The sequence below is a fragment of the Orcinus orca genome, chromosome 3 (assembly GCF_937001465.1).
Source record: "Orcinus orca chromosome 3, mOrcOrc1.1, whole genome shotgun sequence".
NCBI lineage: Eukaryota > Metazoa > Chordata > Mammalia > Artiodactyla > Delphinidae > Orcinus > Orcinus orca.
Genome location: NC_064561.1, coordinates 99,549,849 through 99,557,999, shown reverse-complemented (window position 1 = coordinate 99,557,999; position 8,151 = coordinate 99,549,849). Strand labels below are relative to the sequence as shown.

At 34.1% G+C, this 8,151-nt stretch overlaps 1 long non-coding RNA gene across 1 annotated transcript; it reads right to left on the bottom strand.

Moving 5' to 3' along the window:
• Positions 1–5,171: 5,171 nt before the first annotated feature.
• Positions 5,172–7,668, bottom strand: LOC117197242 (uncharacterized). The gene is made up of 3 exons (XR_004477770.1): positions 7,635–7,668; positions 6,493–6,554; positions 5,172–5,239 (listed from the first exon to the last, which is right to left on the bottom strand). It is a non-coding gene; the product is annotated as an uncharacterized LOC117197242 (long non-coding RNA).
• Between the last annotated feature and the right edge of the window lie 483 nt (positions 7,669–8,151).

Sequence of the window (8,151 nt, the reverse complement as noted above, 5' to 3'; positions counted from 1 at the left end):
CCAGGGTAGAAAATTTTAAGTTCAAAGTTTTGCCATGATGTTACATCTTCTAAGCAACATCAATGCTACATCACCAATACAACCAGTACCTCAGAATCAATTACTGTTGAAAATTCAGACTTCAATTACAAAGTTTCTATATATTTAGAATTCTGAGGGTATTCACTTTGGCACCACCTTAATGCTAGACATTTTTTTTTTTTTTTTTTTAATGTACGCGGGCCTCTCACTGTTGTGGCCTCTCCCATTGCGGAGCACAGGCTCCGGACGCACAGGCTCAGCGGCCATGGCTCACGGGCCCAGCCGCTCCGCGGCATGTGGGATCTTCCTGGACCGGGGCACGAACCCGTGTCCCCTGCATCAGCAGGCGGACTCTCAACCACTGTGCCACCAGGGAAGCCCAGTGCTAGACATTTAAGTATACATTTGGAATAAAAATTTATTTTGCTCTACCTCATTAAACAGAAGAATTACATATTTTCAAGCAATAATTGCGTGGTCTTTAACAGAAAGGAAAATTATTTGAAATTACATTTTTGAAAATGATAGTGATACAAAATACGTTTAAAGGGGCTTCTCAGGATTAAATTAGTAAGCACACTCTGCTTTATAATACATAACAACATTTAATCTTTAAAAATGCTCATATTTGGGCAAGTAAACTTTATAATAGAGTATTAGGGCTTCCCTGGTGGCACAGTGGTTGAGAATCCGCCTGCCGATGCAGGGGACACGGGTTCGTGCCCCGGTCCGGGAAGATCCCACATGCCGCGGAGCGGCTGGGTCCGTGAGCCATGGCCGCTGAGCCTGTGCGTCCGGAGCCTGTGCTCTGCAGCGGGAGAGGCCACAACAGTGAGAGGCCCATGTACCACAAAAAACAAACAAACAAACAAACAAACAAATTAATTAATTAATTAAATAAAATAGAGTATTAGCCATCATTGGTAAATTTTATAATAAATCACTTGTATATAAAATATTCAGCATGTGTTGGGCTGTGCGAACGGGCAACTGCTCAAAGTAAAAATTGCAAAATGTTTTAGGATTATTTCCTTTAATTAATACCAAAATTGGTATTTGATGTTTGCATATGCCTAAAAACCTGCAGAAATAAGTGCAAACTCATTTCGTTTCAAAGAAGTGCTTTATCGTCTCTGTGGAATTCTGGAATTTAAATGCAAACCTCTGAGGTTAAACAACTATGTTTTTGATTATGGAGTTTTACCATGTCATGTGAGCACACATTTAAAAAAAATAATCATTATAAAGCTCTTTCTTTGTTGTCACATAAGAAACAGTAAATTAATTTTGCCTTTGAATTATGTGGAATTGAATTATACAAGAAAACCTTGGCAATGTTCCTTCTTTTAATTAATATTTTGTCAGATCATCAATCTTACTTTCTCCCTGTGTGTTAATACTCAATTTGTTTAGTATTTACTTAAGCCCACATCTCTTTCCTAAAGATGAATTCTTATCTAGTTAGTTAAGATGTCTCTAAGCAGCATAACAAAAGCAGTGGGGATAATTTCCCACCATATTTAACAACAAAATTAAGTGCCAAGTTCTCCATACTGAAACCTAGAACGCTTTTTATAATGAATTAGGTTAGAAAACTGCACACACGTTTTGCAGGTAAATATAATCTATAGCATAATAAAGCCAGTTATTTGGGAAAATAATAAACTTAATATGATAAAAGCGTGTTTAATAGTACCTTTACACCTCTGAGGCAATGTTATTTTTCCTTCAGAAATACAGACTGAGATGACTATTTTCTCAATTTGATCACAAAACTGAGAAAAAAAAAAACAAAACAATGTGTTTCATCCTCTGGTCACTGGCTTTGCCCATTTCAGAAGCTGTAAGTTGAAGATATTAGAAGGTGCAATTACCTCATGGATCAGTGACTACTAAGCTGATATGCCATTGATTTTTCTAAATCATGAGGTGAGGCAGAGCAGAGCTGAAGTGGATCAAAATGTCTCAGCCCTGTTAGAAGGTCTTTTTCCCCATGTCTTTGCTACCTCTGTGTGGGGAAGAATCAATAGGGTAGAAAAGATTTTAGGAATATTTAGTCTACAACAAGCAGAGAGGAAGAAATTTTAAGTGTGAACTATGATATAGAACTATAATCATTTTTACTGAATTGCCTAGGTCATTAGCAAATCATATGGACAAAGACTTAGGCATGAGCTTGGCTGAAAATAAGAATGAATGAACTCAGCAGAAAATATATTTTTAGTCTCAATTAAAAATCAGGAATTCAATGATTAAACATGATAAATTCCAAACTGACTTAATATTTGGATAGTCATGTAGTATATGCTAATCCTTACAAGAGAAAATTTTAAGTGCTAACACACTCACACATATATATACACACACACAAAGAATAGCAAAATGCAGAAAACTCAGAAGAGAAATAAATTTAAATTGATATTTAGATAGACCACGATAAAGGTAGAAATTATGACCAATGTTGTGGAAAGAATCACCTAAGTGAGCTCAATCAAGAGCTCAGCAAACTCTTCCAGTTTCATCCCTGAAACAAACTGAAGTAGTTTTGAGATATCTGCTATTCTGGCTTTGAGAGTTTATTGGTAGATGAATCAGAATTTTAAATCTGTCACACACAAACTTTTTGGAGACATCTAGTGGTGATAAATTTAATGAATGACTATATTATTGACATATTTTAATTTTTGTACATTAATATTATTTTCAGAATATCACAAAGATAATTAAAACCAAAACCAAAGTTTATCTGAAGAAGAAAGAAAAGGAAGGAAGGGAAGATGGAGGGAAAAAAGAAAGACCCTATCATAAATAAAAATCCATATTTATCTTTTAAAAATAGTATTTTGGCAAACTTCTCCTAACAAAGATTTCAGTTATTGAACAAATCCTTCATAATGTCAGTACACCAAAACTAACCTTTTTGGCACTTTTGATAGACGGAACAGCATTAAGTTAAGGCCATCTTTCCCTTAGAGAGAAAAGGGTAACATTTGATTAAATATTTGAGAAGTAGTATGTCACAGGGAGAACGAGAAAAGACTGGAGTCAGACAACGCGGGTTTGAATCCCAGTTCAAATGTGACCTTTGCAAATTACTCAGTCCTCTTATGTATCTTTTCCCCCGACAAGATAGGATACTATTATTAATTTTCTAGAGAATTGCCGTGAGTGTGAGTTACAGAGCTCTTAGAACACTAAATACTAGAAAATAATAATATTATTATTTTTAATGGAATATCAAGAACAAAAATAGGAACTGTATAAACTAGATATTGCCTGTTTGAAAACGTTCTTCTTTCCTTAGATTCTGAGACACAAGCAAATCTTCTTTATTATTATCATCCTGTGTTTGTCTTCAGCCTCATATGCACTGTTTCTGACTTCCACAGCTGTCCCCTAAAACCCACTTGAAATCATCCTCTTGGTTTTGGCCAGTTCTGAGTTACCTTCCCTGTCACAAACCCTTTAGCTTCAAACGGCCTCAGTGTACCTTCTGGCATGGATGGTGTCTGTATAGTTTTGTCCACTGCCCCCTTTGGCATTGTCTGCTTAAGCTGGTAGCTTTGCATATGATAACGTTTTTTTTTTTGGGGGGGGGGAGTAATTCAAACAGAAAGTCACAAAAATTATAATCATCCTCATCAGGTCACTCAGTCCCATGTAATTAACTTTTTTTTTCATCTTGATCTTTTGTTACCACTTTTATGAATTCATCAGCTTTCCATTAGAGTTCTGAAAATGCTTATTCATTCAGTTCAGCAGTATAGTCAGTTACCAGATAACTGTACTCGTCAGAGTCTTTTCCGTGAATGTGATGACCTTTGCTAACAGAGTTTACCACCTGCTGAATGTGCCAGCAAAGGCATTACCTCTAACTGCTCAAGCTTCTTGATAGACTGGTGTTGCTTAGAATTGCTTTGGAGACATGTGTCTGGATTCCACACTTTAGACTGGGAAAACTCCCTAATTCACCCCCACCACCTCTCTAGAATGTTTACCAAAATAAGTACCACAGAGTATGTACTTAAACAGTTTTAAATGAATTAGGAGGGATAGGTTGAGATTGTGTTTAATATTCTCTCTTTGAATTTGTAAGATATTTAGGTTAAACTATTTTAGGATGATTTCAATTCAAAATTATAAGAATCAATAAAAGTTTAAGTAACAAAATATATATATTTTATTAACTGGAAAAATTGACTTGCTAAACAATAATTTATTGAAAGACTTTAAATAACCAAATATACTAGGTTAATATTACCCCTCATTTTATCATTTTTATGGTTTAGAAAATAATGATTTCTGTATTTCTTCACAAATGATTGAAACTGAAACTTAATTGACAAATAGAATTTCTTAATATTTTCATTCCAGTTCTTGAGAGTCTCAGGAACTATTTTCTCTGTCAGAGTTGAATGATCAGTAAATTATCCTCTGTTGTTTTATCAGTTTTAAGAGATATAACTGGTAATGGTGCTTAAAACTTATTGGAGTACAAAAATAATAAAGCAAAATATTATCAGAGGAAACAACAAAGTTCTTATTTCTATCTATAATTGGTCTCTAATTCCTGCAACCTCATTTTAATTATGCTTGAGAATCTATGCCTTTCTCTCACTATATCCATTTTCTTGTTTTTACATACCCTTGTCTTGAGAGAACTGCAATTTCAACCAAACAAAAATATGGCTGAAAACTAGACTTTCAGGCTAGTTAAAGGTAAAAGATAAAAATAATGTGCTATAAAGACATTGTGAGAATGGGGAATTTTCACTAATCTATGTTTTGCCTAGAAAGTGTCAACAACTATTCTTTTTTAGAAACTGACATAAAATTGACCTTTATAAGCCAAATGAGCAAAAAAATCAATAAAACTTGTCAGCATTTATCTGAATATTAGTGTATAATAAAATATATGCATTCACTGCATTTTTAATTTAATATTGCCATTCCTTCCATTTTCATTTATTCTGTAAAAATGTAATATATTATTCACACACTTTCTAAGATAGCTTTCATAATGTAATGGTAATTCACTGCATTCAATAGGGCATAGTAGTGCAATTATAATAATGGCAGTAATTTGTACATCTATATGCCATTGTGCTTGAGTCTAAAGGTGTACTCACTTGTCCAGACATGGTAGCTAAGTCGGCATGTGCAGAGGAGTCATGCAATGAGAGGCTTGAGACCCATTTCCTTTCTCTGCTGGAAAAACCTATAGGGGAGAGATTGCACTTAAATCAAAATCTGTGGCACATAGGAATACCATTAGCTTTACATGAAAATCTAGCCATGAAAATAGACTGCATTATTTGGAAACAGCAAAACAAAGAAATAATGACCCAAAACTTTTCTTTTTCTATACATTTAATGAGTGCTTTGTTATTGTTGTGAAGTCATAATTCCTAAAGTAAATTAACTAACCTACTAAAATGCTCTAGTAAGAGTGGTTTAAGGATGAGTATATTTTTTTTCATTAGAGTATTAGAATTCTGAAACTCTGTTAAACGTATACTACAGTTGAACACCTAAGTAAATGTATCTTAGATCATGAGTCAATTGCTTACTGTAAGAGAAAGAAGTGACAAATAAGGAAAGGAGGAATGAGTGCTGTAATGTTGCATTTAATGGAAGTATCAATGGGAACTTATGGTTTTAAAATATATATGGGTGGATAGATTCAGAAATAAATATAAGACTGTGTGAATACATTGGTTAGTATATATACAGTTATTATATTTAATTGTATAAGTGTTAATTTCTTAGTTTGTATAATTGTACCATGGTTTTGCCACAAAACCATGTTTTGTAACCATGCTAACATAAAGGGGAATCAGGTGAAGTGAATATGGGACTCTGCTATTTGTAAAATTTTTCTAGAAGTGTAAAACTAAGATATAAAAAGAGATAAAAGTAGTGCAGGTTGATTTCAAGCCTAATAAATCTTACTTCAATATTTATTCTCTTGTTAACATCAAAGTTGATTGTAATAACTAAAAGAACAGCCTGAGACGTAGGGATTAATTTTCATTTAGGCAAGAGCTGAATTTTGGGGTGTCACAGGTTAATTCTATAATAAAAGGTAAACTGAAAAGAACAAGGGAGGAGAGACTCAAAACAGGAAAGCTTTTTTTAATATCTTAGTACTGAAGGAAGGGAACTCTAAATATATACATTCCTATATTCTTTGTAGAGTTAGAAGTTTAACCAGACTATAATAAATAATGCTATCTTTGTTGCTATAACAATTTGAAAACAGCAGTCTCTCTTGAATACATAGTTTCATAGTTAAATACACGCAGGCTCAGTGGCCATGGCTCACAGGCCCAGTCTCTCTGCGGCATGTGGGATCTTCCCAGACCGGGGCACATACCCGTGTCCCCTGCATCGGCAGGCGGACTCTCAACCACTGTGCCACCAGGAAAGCCCCGTTGATAACCTTTTTGAAAGTAAAGTTATATTACTTACCATTTGTATTTCAGTCTTCATATAAGTCCTTTCTAAACAGTAGGTTATTTATACATACAACCCTAAAGAGCAAAATAAAACCACTAAGGCAGAAATCTTAAAATACCTGTGCAGAGTCATAGAAGAGATGGTGTTCTAGATCTAAGAAGGAATCAAATTTCCCTTTGACTTTTAGCTTTTTCTACTTTCTCCCTACCGTGTTATTTTTCAATGGAGGGTTATGTGATGACATATATTTCATCACTGTATTCTCATTATTTTGAAATATTGATAATTAATAACAATTATTACCACAAAGCAGATAATTCTTTAGTGACAGGTCTAATGCAATATGTCTATGAAATGTGAAATTACAACCAAATTATTTTCTTCAGGTATGCATTTTTAGATGTGAAGGCTTAGAGATTTCATTATGGAAAAATGAATGTGAAATACTTCATCTCCTTAACTATAACATTAGATTACTGTTGTTCTCTACTAAAAGCCTTTTATTCATAATGAAAGAAAAAGTGGGTCAATATAATATTCAAATAAGTTTAATGGATACATGATTTTTAAAGTACTTTGAAAATATAAATTACTCGTAAAATATCAAATTCTAGACCATATGTTATAATTTTTTCCATGTACAAATTTATAACAAAAAAAGTACTAACATTTAGGGAGAAAAGGAGGAAATTGTTTCCATGTCAAGAGTTCTCATAGTAAAGACGTTAAGTGAGAGTGAGGGCTAGATAAACAAAATGATAATTTGCACACACAATAGTCCTAATTTAATATTAAATTTACATGGTGATAAAATAGACCTAATTTAACATTAAATTTAAATGAAATCTCATGATGTTAAAGGAATTATGAAAATTATTTGGCCAAGGCTGGGGATTTTACGCCAATTTCAAGTGTAATAAAACACCCTACTTTGCAGAACAATACATAGAGGTAGCATGATGTAGCATATACTTTAGGAAAATTCACTCAATATCCATTCAGCCCTAGGTCCCAGATGTCTTCTATTATAAAAATTGCAACAGTGTTACTACTATTTCCCAATCTGCATTGAAGTTAGGAAAAGTCATGCAATATAGACCATTACACACGTGGAAATAAGCAGGTGTTCTAATCTCCTTCTCCCTTCCTCCTACCTGAAAAACGGGTATAATGCATGGATAGTCAGCATCTATCTTGTGAACATGAGGACAAAGACCTTATGCAAAAAGAATACAACTGGATAAAGAAGAATTTGAGTCCTTAAAGGCATAATTAATCTGTCACAAACGCTCTACCTTGATATTATTGATATATGAGAGACAAAAACTTCTTGATTGTTTAACTCAATGGAGTATGTTTTTCCATTAGTTGCACCTGATTGTAATTCTCCCTGACACACATGGCCTTAGGAGAGAAAAAGCCCACGTCTGAGTCATCTTTGCTTGAGTCCTTGGCACAGAGAAGATATACAGGCATTGATAAGTGACTGTCAATGTAGGGTGCTGGCGATAGAGGCAACAGGGCTCTTCCAGAGGGAACCAAGTACTTGGCACTTTACCCAGTTAGAATTCAAGCACAGGAATAAATCAGGGACTTATTCATTTATTTGGCACTATATTATTAGCACAATGCTATAGCAAGGGTCAGCAACCTAAGGCCAGAAAGCTTGTT